Source organism: Sciurus vulgaris (genome assembly GCF_902686455.1).
Source record: "Sciurus vulgaris genome assembly, chromosome: 11".
NCBI lineage: Eukaryota > Metazoa > Chordata > Mammalia > Rodentia > Sciuridae > Sciurus > Sciurus vulgaris.
Window position 1 is genome coordinate 95387717 of NC_136472.1, and position 19605 is coordinate 95407321.

General features: G+C 33.3%; 1 protein-coding gene across 1 annotated transcript in view; it reads left to right on the plus strand.

Annotated features, from left to right (window-relative positions):
• The first annotated feature begins 13086 nt into the window (after positions 1-13086).
• The window catches only part of CNTN5 (contactin 5), a 1212510-nt gene continuing 1205991 nt past the window's right edge, over positions 13087-19605 (plus strand). Inside the window, exons 1-2 of the mRNA XM_079101923.1 lie at positions 13087-13261; positions 13344-13455. The gene's annotated coding sequence lies outside the window, so the exon portion shown is untranslated. The remainder of the gene's footprint in view (positions 13262-13343; positions 13456-19605) is intronic.

Sequence of the window (19605 nt, forward strand, 5' to 3'; positions counted from 1 at the left end):
GAAAAAAACATGCAACATCACGAATAATTAAGAAAATACAAATCAAAACCACAGTAAGATATTACTTTACCCCAGTAAGAATGGCCACTATCAAAGTGTAAAGATAAGGACTGACAAAAAAGGTCGAGCAAAGGAATTCCTTGTGCAATGTGAGTGGGAATGTTAATTAGTATGACCATTATGAAAAACAGTATGAAGTTCCCCACAATCATTAAAAATAGAACTCCCACATAAACCAACAATCCTACCACTGTGTATCCAAAGGAAATGAAATCAGTACACATGAAAGACATCAACACTTGCATTTTTATTGCAACACTATTCACAATAGCCAAGAAAGAAACAGAACCAACCTAAGTGTCCATCCACTAGTGAATGGATAAAGAAAGTGTGTTACATATGGAATGCTATTCAGACATAAAAAGAATGATTTTTTTCATTTGCAGGAAGGTATATAAAACTGTAGATCATTATGTTAAGTGAAATAAGCCAAAACCCAAAAGACAAAGCAAGCATGATTTCACTAATATGTGGTAACTAAAAGGTTGATCTCATTGAAATTGAGCATAGAATTGTGATTAGCAGAGAAGCCTGGGAAAGTGGGTGGAGAGGGATGGAGACACGCTGATCAAGGAGCACTAAGTTATAGTTAGAAGCGAGGCAATTTGTTGTGCTGTGACATGGTAGCAGGACTATTCAAAACAGTATTTATTTCAATACTTAGAAGGATTTTGATTTTTCACCATAATGACATGCTAAACGTTTGAGGTGATGAATATTTAACCTGATTTAGACATTACCTAATGTACACATATATTGCAGTGTTACATGGTACTCCATTAATGTGTACAATTTTATATTTATCTATCAATTAAGAAGAGACTTAAAACTGTGCAAAAAGGAGATTGACGATTATGAAGGAAGAAGGATAGAAAGGGAAGAAAATTAAGAACACATTGCAAACAAAATTGAAATAATTGTGTTGTTTCTCTATCACTGTGTCAATCAGCATCTCCTCCATAGGAAAAGATAAATCAGAATGAAAAACAGAAGTCCCTAGATCTGTCATCAAAATCAAATTCACATCAAATTCAGTTGGTAATATGAAGTGTGAAAAGTAAAATTTAGAAATTTCAAGTTTAAAAAGTAAAAATTAATAATATATTTCTCATACTTCATTTTGGTAATCCTAAGGGCAAGGACTTTATTTCATGGCCATTTCAAGACCTTTATTAATAACAAATACATGCATACATGTGATAATTAAAAATCTTAGGAGTCACTGCATGATTTTACAAGTGTGGCATAGAGACACTTCATACCAGAGTAAATATTTTTTCAAACTGAATAAAAATAAATGCAATTGAAAATTAACTGTTACCCTATTGTATGTATGTAATTCTTCTGAAATATTATTAAGCTCATATTATGTCATTTTGATAACAAATCAATAAGTATATTTAGTGTGTGTTACATTAATTTAATGATGCTATTAGTGATATGTGCAGAGATGAAACTGAAATAAACAATTAGTATTTAGGATATTGTTTCTTGGTAGAAAAGGCAGCTAGTTCCACTAATTGCTTCTTGTTCTGTTTCTATTAGCTACACATTTTATACATGCTAATAATCTTATTATCAGCTGCTGTTGGGTTAATTAAAATTCATTTCTGTAAGCACAGACCAAAATAAAAATATGTATTCTAGTCAGATTTTTATACATTAAATAAACATTTTAGAAGACCAAATTTAAATTTAAGCATTCATTTTCACAAAATGCAAGGGTATTGAAAAGATACACTTGTGTGTGTGTATAATAATTCGTTTTGCATTCCTAGAATAAAACTGAAGTATATTGTTTATATATCTAGTAAATTGTATGGATTTTTAGTCTTGAGTGGAGAACTGTTAGTTTTTTTTTTTTTTTTTTTTCTGGGGAGGGTGGCAGGGCAGGACTGGGGATTCAACCTAGGGGCACTTAGGCACTGAACCATTGAGTAACATCCCCATTTTGAGACAGGGTCTCTAAGTTGTTTAGGGCCTCTCTAAGTTGCTTAGGGCCTCATTAAGTAGGTGAGTCTGGCTTTAAACTTGCAATCCTCCTACCTCAGCCTTCCTTGTTGCTGGGATTAAAGGCATGTGCCACCCAGCCTTAGTTTCATTTTTAAAAATAATTTTATATAGAATATCCTATTGTACCTAGCAATAGTGATTTGAACTTTAAGACCTTATTATTTATAATTCTAATCACTAATGACAATTAATATATACCGAATGGCATTTACAATTAAAAAATATATAATTTATCCACATTCAAACATGTTGTAAACAAAGAAGTAAAGTTCTGACTAATCTTAACTGGAATCAAAAAGATTCAAAAGGATCATTCTTATAGGGACAAATATGAAATAAGAAAAAGTATTTCTTTGCCTTAAGTTTGTTCCTTAAGTATCAAAGCTGCCAAGATTCTGTCCAATGGAAATGAGCAAATGTTGAGTTGTTATCATGTAATTCATATGCTGCAGTAAGGACTCTGTGTTACAGTGTGCTTTTAAGAGCAAACCATTCTTAAAATGCATAAGTAAAATACTATGTGAATGTGCATATGCATGTATACAAAATATCAATGTATATTTCTTATATGGATTAGATACAAGGAAGTGAATTCCTAAAATTTGATCTAAGATCAGCAAAATCAACAGAAAAATGTACAATGAGAAACATTACTCTAGGAAAGAAAACAAAACCAGAACCTTGAAAACTATTAGTATTATTGACTCCATGTTAAATTCACCTAAATGGAAAAACAAACAAACAAAAAACTGTCAGGTGGAATTTTCTTTTCAATTTTTCTCAGACTTTCTTTTCATTATAAAAATGCATCAAATTTTTATGTTTTTTATATTCATTACTTTTGAGGCAGATTAATAGCTGTAATATGCTGCATTTACTCCGAATTTCTTATCTGACAAATCAAAAATCCATTTTCCTTTCTTACCTTATATGCCTTCTTTGAATTGCACATTTATGACACCTTTCTTCTTAAAATTCTCTCCTTCTCTGGCTTCCTTAAAACCTTTTCACATGATTCTACTCCTACTTAGACGATATTGCTTTTTCTGTGTCCACTGTTTGTTCTTAATTCTCTGTGGGTCCAAAATGGGATCTTCTCCAAGGTTCCATCTTTGTGAACTCTTCCCATGTCATCATTCTGAAAATAAAAACCTTATCTATTCCTCATTGCAACTACCAATACTACTTGCAAATCATCTCTGATCTCTAATCACAGGTACTCAATATTACCCAGGACAGCTTTTTGAGTGCTGCACAATTGAATCTGTATCACCACGTCCATCAATGAACTCATTATCTAATCACTAAACATGTATTCTCTATTTCAGCTACATTCATTACTTTTGAGCAAGTGAAGCTCCCCTTTTGTCCCACTCAGTACAATGGATTGGGTGAAACTTCTTGTTTACTTTTGTTTACAGGCCAATGAATATTAAGCTCTGCACAGAATCCATTTCTCATCTATTTTGCTCATCATGTTTGCTTGATTTCCACTAAGAAGAAAAGAAAGATTGCAGAGTAATTTTTGTACTCACACCAAGTTTTCACCCAGCTTCTGATACCTTACTGAAAGTCTCTGCAATCCATTGCCTTGAAATATTCTTTCATGATCTATGATTTCAAATATTGTAATAGCTCCCTAATTGTTTTTTCTTCTCTAGGTCTATTTATCTGCAGAATTATCTCCTCCTAATTAAACTTTGCAATGATTCCACTTCCTTAAGATGACATACAAGTCCTTTATTTATATAGCTTCTACTTACACCAATGCCATTACCTGTTCATTACTTTTCAGGGACTTTAGCATCTACTCTTATTTCCTAATTTTAATTTACCTGAACACATGAAATTTAGACAGGCCTCTATGCTCCTAACACATTGGACAAATACAGATATTGCCATATGCTGTACAGACACTGATATCAATGTAGATTCAGGCACAGACACACAGATGTAGACATACATCCTCCTTGCATAGTGAAGAGATGTACATCCTCCTTGCATAATGAAGAGTGGGGAATTCTGCACGTGTCCTGCATAGTCCAGTAGGACCTCTACTAAAGTACTTCAGATGTTGCATTTACTTCTCTGGACTATAAATTTTTTGAATGCAAGGATTATGCACTTTTGTATGTGACACAGTGTCAGAGAATTAATAGTGCATACCTTGGTTAAAAGAAGGTAGAAATTTAAAAGGAAAATTTGTATTAGTTGTAAGATTAATCTACCATATACAAATTAATTTTAATAGTACATGTATCCAAGTAACACTGGCACAAAGAACCTCAGATTAGAATTATGGAAATAAAAATTTGTTTCAGAAATTTTCCTTTAAATATAAGTTCATTCAGTAATCCTTAATTTTTTAATTGAAAACGTTATGTCATTTGCAGGAAAATGGATGGAACTTGAGACCATGTTAAGCAAAATAAGCCTATGTTTTCTTTCAGATGTAGAAGCTAGAGAGGAAAAAGGTGAAGAAAGGGTTGGGACTGTAGCTCAGTGGTAGAGCACTTTCCTAGCATGTATGAGGCACTGGGTTTGATTCTCAGCACTACATAAAAATTGATAAATAAAATAAAGATGTCATGCCCATCTACAACTCAAAATACTTTTTAAAAAAGGTGAAGAAAGATGGGGGATGTGATCAATGAAAAGTAAAGGGAAATAAGTAGAGGAAAGGAATCAAGGGATGGGAGGAGATAAGGGAGGGAGGAAGACCTGGGGAGGCATATTGGTCATATTGTATCGTTATATTGTATGCATGTACTAAAATATAACAATAAATTCAACCATCATGTACCAGTAAATGCACCAATAAAAAAGAAAAAAAAACATTTTAAAAGTGAAGAAAATACATTCCTGGATAGGGATAGAATGAATAGGCTTTCATTTACATAAAGCATAATTTGAACAACACTTGGAACTGCTCTCTTTCCTGCTCTTTAACCTGTTCACATTAAGTAAATTTTATAATAAGAAAACTTTGTAGGTAGTAATTTGATTTTGACTAAAGTCCAAATTTCTCTGAGAGAGGTAACAAACTTTTTATATTGTTTGTATAATTTTTATAAGAATATAGATACTTATTTGGAAATTTCATTTTATAGGACATAACACTGAAATGAAAGAAAAAATGTCAATGCTTAATGAAGTAGCCATACACAGAAAAAAATTACTTCATGATCTGACTTATATGTGGAGTCAAGAATAGTCAAAAACAGAAGCAGAGATAAGCATGGTGGAGTGGAAAGAAATGTGAAGAAGTAGATGAAAGAGTACAAACTTGCAGTTATGTAGGAACAATAACATGAAAATTATAGTAAATTATATCATATTTTGTACTTTAAATTTGCTAAAATAATAGATTCCAGGTGTTTATCATGCTCACAAACATATAAAGTAACTGTGGAAGGTAAGGGAGAGGTTAATTTGCTTGACTGTAGTAATCATTTACACATACACATATATATGCATATATTTAATATCTATATACATATTTATGTCTTACATTTACATTATATATTAATATCATGTTGTACAACTTAAATATATACAATAAAAAATGCATCAACTGGTTTGTGTATTGGAGAAAGACAAGCTTGATGTACTTGATAACTTCTACTATATGCAGTTTTGCCTTCAATAGGCAAGCCACTTACTCCACTAAGAAGATAAACTCATCTGAGATATCAAAAATAATACCTTTCTAGATATTTTAGACCATGTCAAAGTCTCCCCCATTAAAATGATGCCTTGTGTGTACGACCTGAGTCAAGCCTTAGTCAAATCTGAAACACAAACATGTTTTTCTCAATAATCGAAAAATAAAAAGTCAACAATTTAGTCTTCAAAAGGAAATGCATATATGTATATCTCATCCCTTTATGGAAAGCATATTTTCATTTTAAAATAACTGGCACAATTGAGAGCAAATCACACTAAGATTTGTATTCATACCAGTCAGTCTAAGAAATCTGAGGAGCTGGAATTTTAATTAGGTCATGTGAGAATAGAAGTAATGTAAAGAGAAAGGAGTGGGGAAACTCTACAGTTCCTTTTTGGATATGGAGGAAAGGATGGGCAACTGCAGTCTGCTCACTGTGGAGGCTTAGCATGTGTAGGCTCTGCTCTGCCAGAGAGAACATGCTCAAGAGGATAAACAACAGCAACTGGACCTGGAGAAAAGAGGGTGGCCTACAGTGGAGACTGACTACAGATTTCCAATCCTCCTGAATTATAATGTTGGATTCTTTTGTCCTTGTTTAAAAAAAGAAAGAAGATAGATAGAAATCTGTGGCCAGAAACCTGAAGATTATTTCTTTTAACCATTATTTAATATCCAAAAATCTCTAGTGACTTTACTATTACTCTTTTAAAACTCCCTCTGGTCAAGCCTACAATTTTCTCTAAGATATCCTGACATATTAATTGTGCTGATCCCCACTTTAAAACAACAACACTTCCTGCTTTCCAAGCCTTGTCACTGTTGGTGGTCTTGCATTATGTCTTGCTGCAACCACAGAACACATATTGCTGTCACTTTTTTCAGTACACATTATTATGATTTACTTGTCCCTGATTGTTTTTCACAGGGTTCCAATATGATTTCTTCTGCTGCTGGGTTCTTATCACTATCTGTTACCTCATTAGTGAGCAAGTGAGCATCATTTAACAAAGCTGCCTGAGCTGAGGTGATGCCACCTTGCTCAGCTTTTTGGCTTTCCTTGGGACTGTCCAACATAGCCTCTTTTCTCTTCTCTACAAGTACACTTGTCAGTCCTCTTTGAACTGATAATTAATAATCAATTAACAGTTGATAACAAAATTGCAGTATGTTGTACTTTGACACCTCAAGTAATTCATTTTCATTGCATTAGGAGCTTCTCTCCACCAGTTGCAGTAAAAGCTGTTTTACAGTCTATGATTCCTTCCTTTCATATAAAGTTAGTGTAACAGGAAATAATGAGAGGCATATAAAAGAGATGTCATCCAGCTAGGATATATGGATTAATTTTTTTTTATCATATTAAGAGAGCTTGGGATCCTTACAAGAAAGGTGCTATTTAAGCATAAAATATTAGTGTTGTATCTGTACTTGCATAGCTTATAAATTATATCTTGAGATTTCACAGACACGAAGCAGGTTTTTACCATTGTCAGCAAGCAAAGCCAATGTAGCTGTTCCAGAGCAGCCTCCTGCGTCATCAGAACAATTGCCAGCTGAGCCCCAATACCTTTGTTGCTACCAATTACTCTAAGCAATGGTTGATGATGGCTGTGGTAGAAAGAACACAGTTCAATTTCTAGATGCCAGGCAGACCTTCACATGATAACAGGAAAATAGTTTCCTTAACTCAAAGATAGAAAATTTGATATAAATGGCATTGATGGCAAAAAAAAAAAAATTCGATACAACAAAATGTATCATCAGAAGAGAATAGCATTTATTGCTAAAACTATGTATTTTCTTCCAAAATTGTGAGCTGTTATATGCCCATTAGCATGTTGAATAAGGTATTATTCAGGCACAACACTACAACTGGGAAAATATGTAATGATTCCCTTTTGAAGTATATGAAAAACATTTTGGAAAAATCTAATATTTAAACCCATCCTCTCTTTACAGTGCTTAGCACAGTAGATTCCTAATGAGTGTTAATTGAATGAAGCATATATCTCTGATTATATGAAAATGCCATAAACTGGCAACTCATGAATTTATTTATGCACCTGTGCTAGAATCATTTTCTTTATATTGTTCTCTCTATGCATGAGGTGTGTTATCTGTACCTAGTAAGAACAGATTGTTTTGTGTTGTGATTTAGTTGTTTTATTCTAATCAGAATGGAAATTGGCTTAGTAAGCAGGTTAGGACCATTAAAGTAGAGGCAGATCACTTGGGTTCGAGCTTCAGTTAGGTCTTTGGTATAAAATGGAACAATTCACCTAAAACATGCCTAGTATATAGTTAGCCCTCAATAAATATTAATAGCTCTTGTAAGTACAAGATCATCTACTAAAATGACAATTTTGCGATTACCCAATGTGTTTCTCAGGTGCTCTATGTTAAATAATCTGTATAACACTTTTTATAGTCTCATTTCATAATTTGGGGTTCATATCAGCTCCCTAAAATTTCAATGTCCCTAGGAAAGAACTTAAATGACATTACTAATTAGACCATGAGTGCCATCTAGTGTTCGATATTGCTAACTGCAGGCTTACTAGTGAACAAAAAAATAGGTGATGAATCTGCCTCAGCTATATAATACAATTTTGGAGGGAGTCTTAGACAAACAAATGAGGTTTCCTATATGTACACTGCTGAACCAATTACAATATAAACATAAAGTGCATCAGTGTTGGGGGTGATTTATTTCTTGGCATATACAAAGCATGCAGTTATGTTCTGGGCATAAATATAGTTAAAAACATTTTTAAGCCTAATTGTGAATATGGATTAGAAATAATATGAGTTCAGATGTAGATGAAACCATGAAGGATTAGAATAAGAGATGGGTGTAGTATTTGATATCAATGTTTAGAAGAAAGATTATTTTGATTTAGAGCAGAAAGTCAAAGATAGGTCAAGTGAATGTGCCAGGCAGGCTTTTGAAGAAAGGGGAGAGGTAGAAAATGATCAATATATAGCACACATGTGATAGTCCTTCAAAAAATCAGACACAATAATTTAGATCAAATGTAAGTAACCATTAATATTTTTATGCCAGATTGAGAAGTTTGGGAAGTGGAGACTCTAGAGAAATATCTAGTCATGGTCATATAAATCCTAAAGTTTGCATGCCTTCACAGAAACAACTTCATATGTGAAGAGCTTGGTGATACAATGTTGTGTAAAATAGACTTAGCATCTGGAGAAGCAAACATATTAAACTAATGGGCATCCTGAGACGAAAGGTGTATCCAAGAAAAAAATACAAATACTTATTTCGAGGAAGTTACTGGATGAAATGTAATGAGTAAATTTTACTTCAAAGTTAGTAAGATTTCATCCTTTATTCCTGTTTTCTGAAATCTACTTTCACTGCCAGTGTTTTTTTGTCTTTCTGAGGAAGGAACATTTTTGTTGAACTAAGATGTGACAGAGGATGAACATGAATCCCGTGTTTAGATCAGACATTTCAGCCTGAGTAAGCAAACATTCCTAGATGACCACCAAAACAGTCATATGAGAGCTGATCATTCATACCTCTTTAATGATTTTGGTTGCAGATGTTATCAAGACATCCACAAAGTAGGTTATGTTCTTTAGTGCTGTTTGTGGAAGCAGCTGTTAAATTAATTAAGTTGCTATAATTTCTAAGTATGATTAAGATATGTTTATTTTTGTTTCCACAAAACAGCTATATTAGTAAGATGACTGTTCTAAGAAACCCAAATGAAAATTTAAATCCTCAAACTTTTTCCAATTTCAGTGAAAGTTTACTTTTGGATCTTCATGTTTTCTTTTATATTTATAAAGAATATAGTGTACACTGACAATGCAAGGTTTTCATTTTCTTAATTATACTTTCAAGTACTTTCACGTTCCTGCTCTTATTAAAAAATAACAGAGGATTAAAACAATAAAATAGAAAATGCAAATGCTGGAAACAGTTTGAAAAGGTAAAGCAGAGGATTGAAGAAAGATGATTCATCTAGATTTTAATTGAATATTGCTGTTCCCCTTTATTTATATTACAATTTGAAAGACTATAATAATAATAATTATGATCTATTAAATAGAACCTTATATGAATTAAATCCAAAGAAAGAGAAAGGAGGACATGATTTAAAAATCTGTAAAATGAATAAGACAAAAGCTTAGAGGCAAGTCAACTGCTACAGATGTGCTGCATCTGCTTGCTTGCCCACTGGGGACTAGCAGATAAAGAGATTAAGACATTTACACAAAGATGGCTAGACAACAAGATCAGATAAGCAACATGACATCTAGGTAGAGGTACTATAACCCTACCATGAAAAAATTACCTGCTAAGCCACTTAACCCACCTGCAAACAATATTTTTAATTCATTCAATGTACAAAGACTATTTTATTAGTGCAGAGAATGGCTGGTGAATTCCAAAATGTCACTGATGTTGTCAAATAAAGAGAAGTAAGTGATCTTTAATAATGTTTTATTAAGTGAAAAACATTGGGATTTTAAAATGATATGAATAGTTCCATGTTTATTAAATAAAAATAGACAATAGCTTAAAATCCCATATTCACATGATATTAGTGGAAAATTTTAGTTACAGCATATGTGGAAATATTTGGTATGCACTTGGAAAATAATTTAGTTTGTTTCTCTTAGAAGAACTCCTACAAGGATTTTTGGTTTTTTGGTACTTTAAAAACCAGTTTCTTGAATTTCAGATATTGACCTGCTCATGCTTGAACCATGTTAAGAGGATATAGACATGAACATGATTGGTACAGCTCTCACTTTCCAAGCAAAAAATTAAAAATACACAGCGCAAAATAAACTTCATAATAGTGAAATTCCAGGGTTTTTTTCTGAAAAATGAAGTCAGCTAAGTTAATTATATATATATATATATATATGTTGCACATATAGAAATTAATATGTAAAATATCGTTGTATAATACAGCAAAATGAAACACTATAAGTAGTAAAAGAATAAGTATAGTCACTCTTTCTCGTTTCTGATGAAATGTAGCCATGCAACCTCACCAATCCCAAAGAATGACTTGAAGTCTACATTCTCAATTTGGACTGATGGAAATAGACCATACCACCTCTGATTAATCACATTCAACATCTCCTTTTTCTCCTTCTTAAGTATTAGAAAAACCTCAAAAGGGAAAAAGGTCATTACATTGTCTACTTGCGTCAAAAAGGTGTTCATACCCTGTTGTTGTGATGGTTTTGCCCCCTTTATAAAAATTCAAAACATCATAATCCTTTAGATTCTTCAATTTAAAAGGAAGAAAGATGTACTCTATATGCAACATGCGGAAGGTGAACTTTCTTGTCCTTGCTATTTGTGGGAAGGTACCAGTCATGTGACTGATGGTGTTTCCTTTTCTACATTGGCTATTTGCTATTCCCCTAGTAAACTTAGGGCTATGTCTAACAAAAAGTCAAGAAAGTTTTCTGTACAAACCCTGATCCTGATTTCATCACATCTCTACTAGTATTTCTTTATCTTGATTTTATTGATGCACCTTTTAATTGAATATATTCAATTAAATATTCATTTTAAGTCAACTTACATCCTTTTGGGATCAAGGCTGGTTGAAAGAAAATATGTGAAATGGATGATATAATGATTCAACAAACAGCTAAAACTTTCAAATCATGTGTAATGGAAAGGTATTCTAGGAAGACAACTATCAGCAAGCTCACTGTCTATATCTTGCCTTAAGGCTATATGTGTTCAATTATAATAAACACTGAAAGACAAAAACCTCATTGAACAATAAAAAATGCTTTAAAGCTCTTAGACTTTGAATCTATTTTGTGATATATTTAAAGAGGTTATAAAAACCCTGGTGATTCTCTGTGTAAACCAACAGTCTGATGCAGGAGTGAAGCCAGTGAAGCAGAGGAAAAGCTCAGAGAAGTCGAATCTCCACAGCAATCTTTCAGTTAACACATAAAGAAAATAACCTGATTACTGGAAAGAGAGAACAAGGAAAAAAAGTATGGAAGGGTAGAGAAGCATTAAATGGGAACACACAAATTTGTCTTTGCTACAGAACCAGAAATCAACCTAGATCCTGAGGGTGGCCATTAAGAGCAGACTGGATATTTGTACAACATCCGTGGACGAATGAGAAAAAGCCAAGAAACAGGAAAAAGACTAATTTTAATTACCCAGAAAAGCTGCAAGAGAAAGAACACAGAGCTGGTGGTAGACGGCTTCCAGCTACAGACAGCATGGTACTGTACTCTCCTTGCCAATTAGAGCCAGTCAGACCCCATTGGGGAATTAAGTGAGCAGAGGAAGCAGCCTCAGTGCAGGGTCAAGCTAGACTCACACACACTTGAAAAACGGACACCAACCGATACAGGTGCGACCTGAGACTCCCGCACGTTTTTATGTATAGACACACAGGAATAGAAGACAGTACGTGGGCTTGCCTTTCCACTAAATACAGGTGCAAAACACATTCTCTATGGAAATACATTGCAAAGAAATGTACGTAATTTAACAAACAGGCAATTACCAATCAGGCGAATTGAGGGAATTGGAGAATGAGTCAAAGACTGAAAGAGAAAAAGTAGAAGGGAAACTGGCAGAACAATGGCACTAAAGCTGCCACACTGTGGATTTACTACCTGTGCTATTTTTCCAATTACAGCCATTGTGATATAAAAATTCAGAAAAAGAGCTGCTGTCTGAGACTAAGCCGGTTATTTCCTTAGCTTTTTTAGAACTGACACGAAGCAACAACAAAATCAAGGAGAAATAAAAACAGTTCCAACCTAATAGTCCTGAGATGAAACTAGCAAGCGTACAAACAAAAGAGAAGTGCTTCCTAGTCAGGACCTAAGAAAATTCTCCAAAGTGAGAAAGTCCGCTCTCCAGCCAACCTAAGTGAACGCGAGAGTCTGTGCGGCTGCTGTCAGAGGTAGAAGCCAAAGACTTGGAATCAGAGAGGAGAAAGACAGCAGCTGGCGCGAGAGGAAGGGACTCTGCCTCTGCGTTCTCCCCGTGCAGTCTTCAGCCAACACGTTTGCTTTGTAATCTTTGAATGTTAAATACTGAAAGGTTGCAGAGCAGAAAAGCCTGGGGAAGGGGGGCAAGCCCTCCGTACTTAGGAGGCAAGGGAAATACCCGTAGACTAGTGAGAGGAGCGCAGCAGCATTTAAAAACCCTTCTTGAGGCAAACAGTCTTTTAAACCCGGGGACATGCTAAATGAACCTTTTCAGCGAGAGGCAGTGAAGCGCTGGGCGCGGGCGACAGCGACAGCGCGGGCGAGCGGGGAGGGGCGAGGGACCGCTCCGGGAGGACACAGCCAGTCAGAGGCGCGGGGCGCGGGGCGCGCGGACGCATTGGAGGAAAACACTCGAGCCCCAAACACACCAGCCGGAGGAGGCGCCGCACCTACTTCCCAATATAACCAACTACAGAGAGGGGGAGTGTAACTGCGAGAAGGCAGCAGCCAAAGTGCCATTAAAGCTCGGGGCGGAAAGGATGCGTTACCTGGGTCCGGTCTTCTGGGAGAGGCAGGGCAAGCTGGAGGATTCCCTCTGAATGATTAAAAACTCCGCAATTCTCTTCTGCCACAGGCTGAAAAGAACCCAAGGAACTGCTCTATCTGAACTGTGCCGACGGGCAGGAGGATGGGAGACAGGAACTGAGAGTCACAGAGGAAGGACAGGGGAGTCTGGCATCTCATTGGTAAGTAGCTGACATTCCTTTACCAGTGACTGCTTTCTGTGATTGTGCACTTCATCTCCCAGCCACTTAGGATTTTTGACACATTGACTTCTGAAAAGCCATCCTTTCTTACCATGTTGCCAGAATGTAAAAACTGTTAGATGAAGCTTTTCTTTTCTTCTTTTTCTTTTTTTAAAACATGCTATTTTTCTCTGCTGGGATTTTATGCTGAAAAGTTGAAGCAAGAGTAAATATAACCCTTTTGCATATCTCCTAATGTCACCCAAAATAAGAGCAAATGATTCACAGAAATTAATTGTAATGTAATATATGCCAGGATGGGGTAAGAAGGTTTCTACAGAAGAAGTCAAATGGTCAGAAAAAAAGAATGTTGTTCTCAGGTACTGACTGTAGGTCTTATGCTGGAGCAATGTGTTTTCGAGAATACAGTCCAAATACTGGGCATCTGGCAGTGCAATAACTTGTTAAAATTCAGGACAGATGCTGTATAAGTGGAGTTCTGTGAAGTTTGGGAAACCGAGAAAAACAATATCTTGGATTTTTTTCTAAATATTGTATAGGATGTGGTGGATTGAAAATATGGAAATATGTTCAGAAATCCTTATTTTTACTAGGAAGAGTGGGAAAGAATATTTTTGCACCTAGATAAATATGATGTACAGAAAGCTGTGAATTACTATGACAACCTGAAATTTAAGTTGGTTTAATTAATTTTATAAAGAACAAGAATCCATCATATGTTTTAAAAAATTGTATAACTTCTCTAGCATGAAAACTACAATTCAACGTGGTGATTTTAATACAGACTCAAAAGCAAAAACTTTTAAACTGTTGTATATGCAAAGCTTTACTACCTACAGGCATTTCATCTGATGGTTAATTTAAAAGAAATCATTTAGAGGTCCTATACTTCTACTTTGATTCTGAAAGTTAGCTATGGAAGTAAGTATGAAAAAAGTAAATATTAATCAGAATTCCAGCATTTAAAAAATATGGACAGATAGTCAAATTTAAAAATTATTGGAAATGTAATTGGTTGCTATTGAATTGCTCCAGAGCTACAGAAATACTTATGAATATCACAGTGAACATATAGGAGTTCATCATGATTAATGCAGTGACACTAAATATGAAAGATTTAGTAAATATTAAGATAATACTTTTTTAAATGCCTGTAGACAATTTTGAACAACTCACACATGGTTCTTTGCATATTTTCATATTACATGCTTCAATTGTTATAAGTTCTGTGTGAACCATTATATCAAGTCTTAAATTTGTCAGGCATATGTTTGCTCTGATCAAATGTAAAACATAAAATTACTGTGGAAGAATTTGAAAATAAGACAAAGGATTAAAAAGTAAAACACATTAAGGCAAAAATCAATTAAGTCTGGTTAAGTAAAGCTAGAACAAGTTTCAGAGCTAAGGTTAACTAAAAAATAAAATGTGATATAAAAACAAGAATTTGAAAAATAGTTTAGCTGGTGTGTGAGAAAACGATATTAAGGCATACTCGAAAAGAGAAAAGAGAAAGTAAATGAGATTTTTATTACAATGTAAGTGCCTATGTTTCTGGGTAGAGGTTGGTGGAGCCCTTTAATTGTTCCTTTATAAAACTTCTGAAAACCTAAGAAAATGGAGAGTAAAACTGAGAATTTTACTTTCTGATTCCATGGACAATGATATTGAGAATTAGGATCCATAAAGTTTAGAAAAAAGGACATTACCACAATGATTAACTAAATACCAGATGTGTGTATAAGTTGTAAGCTTCCTGTTCACTAGCGTGCTCTTGGCAATACATCTGAAAAGACGGAGTTGTGGGATTTTCAAAAGGATGACTGACATACCTGAACATTTCTCAAGGTGACCAATAAATACTTGAACTGTTAGGTGGTCTGAAACCTAATAGTTATGAGGTTGGTAAGTTAGAGAGAAGAACTAAACTCAAATCATGCACATACACATAAATATGTTTACTCAAGAAGTATCATTACAACTTAGTTGCTTGTGGAATTTTAATCTCATGCATTTACAAGTAAAACTCTACTAGAAAAGTGACAAGTTTGGCTAACATATATTTCTTTCTCATTTAACAATTTATAACCCTTCACCACCTCAGGGTAGAAGTGAGCATGGTTTGATGTTCAGACATAGCATTAAGGACCAGAGAGTGTCAGTAAAGGGTAGAAAGCTCTCTGTAGAAAGAAAATAAGAGGATGCTATGCTGGTCAAGTCATTTGGAACTCATCTTACTTATAGATAAAACAAAAGTAATTTTTGTAAAGACTAAAATAAAATGAATTTTTTTTCTATATGACTATAGTAGTATGAACATGACTTGACTATATATAAGTTAGCTTGGCAAAACCAAAGTTTTATAGCAGAGTTTTTTAGTCCCCCAATGGATCAAAAACTATTCTAGAATATTATGAAGATATTTAAAATAATGTGATTTTCTGAATCCATTTTAACACACATTTTTGATTACCTATAGTCTTTTTGAGTTATCTTCTTAAATATATCTTTAACTATTTCTACTAAGAGGTTGGCAGTTTATTTATCTTAAAGAGATTCATAAACTTATATTGTTTACCCTTTAGAAATTCTGACTTCAAGAGCGTAGAAGTTTTAATTTCTTTCTTATTCCCGAAGACAGAGGTATAAAACAGGAGAGTTGTATGTTTCTGACGTGATATTTTTTAGATTGGTGTTAAGGCTGTGCACTGTGCCAATATGTTACATGAACTTCTTAGCACTTTATAGCAGGAAAGAGATTGGTCAGAAGTTCAAAGCAGTAGAATTCCTGCAGAGGTTTATTTTATTTGTGATCAATAACAGTACATTAGAGACTCTTGCATTTTAAAAAGTAATGAAGTATATAACATTCCGCAAGTTTTAGGATTAAAAACTATAATGAACAATGTTTTATCTCTCTACTCTTTTAATTAAGTTTGCCTATTATATGATTTTTTAAAACAAAATTTAGTTGTAGATGGACATAATACCTTTATTTTATTTATTTATTTTTATGTGGTGCTGAGGAGAAAACTCAGTGCCTCATGCATGCTAGGCAAGCAATCTACCACTGAGCTATAAACCCAGCCCTTTGTATGACTTTTTAAATATTCCAATGTATATTGTTAGAAGGTTCTGGTAAATGGAATATAATCAGTTTTTATTTCCTAGACTTGAGCAGTTTTTTAATAATAAATGATTTTCATTTAAAATTTAAAAAGGCAAATTCTATGTTTCCATACAGTGGATAGAAGAAATAAATTTAAATGGCTTTATTATACATACACACACACACGTATCTATTTACTTTTTAGAAAGACAAGTTTTTATAATTAGATTATTTCATCAAAGTTATTTCATGCAAATTTTTTTCTGATTTTTTTTTACCAGTCTCTTAAGAATTCATAATGGCCTAAAGAACTTACTGCCCTGTATCACCACGTTTTATGTATTTTTACAAATAGATTTCTCTTAACAAATCAAATATTATATTATTAAATTATATGAACTTATCTTAGGTCCACTTTTTATAATTTCTCTTCTAGTTTACCTCTGAATTATATTTTTATAAAGTAAATATAGAACATTTTCATTTGCATAAAAACTTTCATGAGTTAAAATACAAGTCTTTAATTTCATATTTCAAAGTACTGTATATTATTCTCATGATGTAGCCTCTTTCCATATCATCTTATAACACTTAAATACTTGGCCAAGTGTGGAAGTTTCTTTGTTAGTACAGGGAAATGGACCTCTCCGAGTAAACCATCAAGTGATTCAGAAAAATACATGAAAATATATTCTGTTTTGTGGAAATCAAAAGGCCAATGAATCTGTCATTTCTTAATCTGATATAAAATAGTGTGAGATTTATCATTTTTGAGACTCGTTAGAAATGACTGTACTATTATTTCCCATGTTTTTCTTAAGGTGAAATTCCTTATAATCACTGTCATTTTTAAGTGATTTAGAAATGTTTCATTAAGTGCATTTGACAACACAGGTGTAAAATTATTATTTTTGTTCTGTATTTCTCATATATCCCTCAAGAATTCATAATGACTTACCCTTAAAGAACTTGCTGTCTTGTATTACCACTTTTTATGTATTTTCTCACAAATACATTTCTCTAAACAAATTCAACAGAATTTGGATTTCCTCTCTGCTAATTTGGGTTTCAAATACTCCATAACTCAGTTTGCATACATCAAAAAAAATTGAGCTCTTGATAGAAAAGAAGGGGCTAAGTCATATGTATGCACTATTCACTAATCTCAGTTTTACAATTCTGTGTTTACACAGAACACAGAAATATATATGTACTTAAGGGTTAATAACAGTGACCTTGTGCACATTATTCAAATTCTAAGCAGCTATATTATGGTTAAGGAGAAAGAAGAAAGTGTTAAATTTATCTAAGTGATGAAATATTTTTCCTTACATTAACTGGAAAAAACTAATTACATGTGCAAACATTTAATGAGAAGTGTAGAAATCTCTTCCACATCATTCTTACAGCTGTCAAATGCTCAGGAAGAACATATCATCTTCCATTGCCTTCTAGCACTAACTCTGTCATATGGGGTTTAGGAAGAGAAACTTTGCAGATCACATAGGTGGTGAAAAGTCCTTTGAAATTGTTTTGACTTTGATGTACATATTAGCAAAAACATTTATTAGGAGTTCAAAAAGCAGATGATTTTTTAAAGAAGGGTATTATAATAGCATAATATTTAATACTGTGTCCACAACCACACCATGTTTCATGTATTTTCACAATTTTTTTTCTATTTATTGGAGTTTCTATCTATAACTAATAGCAAAATGGAATATTTCATGATAAATTTACTTTTAAGTATATAGTTTCATCTCTATTTTATCAAATATTTAATTTACTATTTGAATGTATTAATTAAAAAGCTTTCTGAAATTAAACCAAGATTGAAGGTGACATTTGAAGAAGTTAGAACATCTATTTTAATCCACCAGTGTACTCCAATGGGAGTTTTATGTATAAATTTGCTTCAATTTATGTGATATTTGTTGAGATACTATTGTTCTTCGGTCTCTAAAATTACAGAATTAGACAAAATCTGTGTTGATTAAATTGATATCATTTGGAAGATACAGTTGAGTGGCAATAAGGAATTAGAATAATTCTTATGTTCTAGACAGAAGTTTTATTTGTCATTTCATAATCATTAAATATGAGATAGTTCCCTGGATATGTGAATAGATAAATACAAGTGCCCTGAAATATTTCTGAAAACTTATGAAAAGTTCCATGTTTAATCCAAGTTAGACTTTGTGTTTTGACTTAGTTATTTTGAAAGTCAGTGGTTCATATTGCTTTCTCAAAGACCTAAATTTTCCTAATTTCATCTCTCATACTACAAAATAACAAAATAATCTGTGACTTTTTTTTTTTTTTTTGGTAATGGGAAGGAGATTTTTCAGTGTTAGGGACTTTGAGTAACACATTAAAAAAAATTGAAACCTTAAATTTCATAATTCAGTGTAATGCTATCTTCTGTTTCTTTCAATGCCACTGTTCTAATGACTCTGTGTAAGTAATTAAAAGAGAGTTCCTGGTGTTAAAATAACCATTTCATTAAAAACCAGCATAAATCCCATGAATTATTAAGGACAAATTGTGAGAACTACATAAGAAATAGTGATAAAACAATGCATTTTGTCTTGGAAAGAGCCTTGTAAAGCTCCCGTTTTCACCTACTCATCATGAAGACTGGTAATACGTGATACAAAGAAGTGAGATTTCAACATTGTTAAGTAATGAAAAAATGAAATTAGAACTCAGGTCTCTTACATTTCTAGGTGGGAACAATCTTGTTTACTGTGAAATTTTGGACTTATTTTTGTATCAATTCAAATTGATATTAGGACACAGTACATGTAATTTTTTTCTTGCCATTGATTGCCTATAAAACACTGTCTTTTAAGATTAGAGAATTTATTATCTAATAACATGAACTCAGGAAACTGCTATGCCCACATTCTCTTAACCAAGAACCGAAGAACTTAACTGCTGGTTGGGAACTTTTTCACAATGAACTGAATGTGCCTTCAACAGTTAAATCTTAGAAAAGAAACTTGCAAGTTTCGGTTGAG